This window comes from Pteropus vampyrus, unplaced genomic scaffold (assembly GCF_000151845.1).
Source record: "Pteropus vampyrus isolate Shadow unplaced genomic scaffold, Pvam_2.0 Scaffold232, whole genome shotgun sequence".
NCBI lineage: Eukaryota > Metazoa > Chordata > Mammalia > Chiroptera > Pteropodidae > Pteropus > Pteropus vampyrus.
Window position 1 is genome coordinate 258,577 of NW_011889013.1, and position 1,692 is coordinate 260,268.

At 47.8% G+C, this 1,692-nt stretch overlaps 1 pseudogene; it reads right to left on the reverse strand.

The window, feature by feature from the left end:
* Positions 1-1,250: 1,250 nt before the first annotated feature.
* Positions 1,251-1,369, reverse strand: LOC111728843 (annotated as a pseudogene).
* Between the last annotated feature and the right edge of the window lie 323 nt (positions 1,370-1,692).

Genomic DNA, 1,692 nt, shown 5'->3' on the forward strand with positions numbered 1-1,692 from the left:
ACATGATCAGTCCCGAGGATTCCAGGGTGAAATAATATACTCTCTGTTTCGAAGGGGCTTTCAGTCTAGACTGGGGTTAGACAAGTAAAGAAATAAATGCCATGAATGGCTAGGTTGGGTAGGATGGCAGCGTGTGGAGGGCACAGTTTCGACAGCCACAAAGGAGAGAAGCAGCGAGTCTCACTGGGACGCGAGAGGCAGGAAAGCTTCCTAGAGAAGGCAGTGCTCGGCTGAGTCTGGGAAGATGAGTAGATGTTTGCCCGGTGAGCCAGGCGAGGAAGGCCATGCAAGGACAGGAGCGGAGCATCGGCAAGGACCCGAAGGTTTAGAAGCAGCCGGACATGCTCAGGGGAGGGCAGTCCTGAGGAATGACAGACGCTGGAGGAGATAGATGGGGCCAAGTCTGGGGACCCTAGTCTTTATCCCAGGGGAAGTGGTGGCCCATTGAAGAGTTTCGAACACAGATGTTTCAGGTAGGGGGAGGGGGGATGTGTGGACGTAATTACCTTTGAACTATTGGGAAATTGCTTTGGGTACATTTTATGGAGGAGGGACTCACAGTGGGGACAAGATGAGTAGCAGGAAGCAAACTTTGTCCAGAAGCCTAGTTTTTCTTAGTAAGCCCTAATGTCTGATGCAAATATAACTTTTAACAGTCTGATATACTTCATAAATAAAGCTAGAAATATTTTATTTGAAATCAATTAACGTAGCAGTTGACTATTTTAAGACCAAGGCTGGTTGACTATTTATTTTCTGCCATCAGTTTTTCTTCTAGTGGCCACATTTTCACTTCCTCTGTTTGCGTCTGCCTCTCCCCCTGAAGTGTATAAACTGATATTTAGAGAAGACTGAGTATCCTTGGGAAGGTCTCTTGAAGGTGCCTTCTGTATCATAGCTGAGTTATGAGCGGGCGGGAAGGGATGAGCCTCAAGACTCATTCCAGCTGACACGCTCCTCACTGTCAGAAGACTCTGTGGGACCCAAACCATAGAAACTCTGAGAAGTCAGGAATCTCATGGTTATCAAACATCTCACTTAACAGTGAAGAGGCTGAGCTCAGAGAGGTTCAGTGCTGTGCCCAGGGTCACCCAGCTAACTAGCAGCCACGAAACCAGGGGCCAGGCCATGGGTCCTTCCCAGTCCGTCTTTTTTTTTTTTTAATTTTTTTTTAGGCAAGGCAACCTCGGTTGACCTCACAGATTGCAAGGACCTTGTCAGCTTACGATCCCTTATTTTTTTATTTTTTACGCCTACGGCACCTGGTCTTCCTAGGTGGTCTCCCATCCAAGTACTAACCAGGCCCGACGGTGCTTAGTTTCCGACATCGGACGGCATCGGGCTTGGTCGGGTTGGTGTGGCCATAGACCCAGTCCACCCTTTCTCACCAACAGGGTCAAATTCAAATTTCGCAGCCTAAACAAGGACCTCTCTAGCCACTCGGTCTTTCCTTTCTCTCAGCTAAGAGCACGTATTCTGAGAAGATGCCCCCTCCCCATAAGATTTCTTCCAGTTTTAAATTTCCGTGGTTTTTAGGGTTTACCATGAGAGTACTTTGTGTAGCTATTTCTCTACTAATGCTTTTCACACAATGCAGTAAACATTCACCCCTTCGTTCGCTTATCTAATGAGAATTTTCCGGCCTCATAGCCTTCACAAGCAGCACTTTGAAGGGTGCCTCGTCCTGCAGTC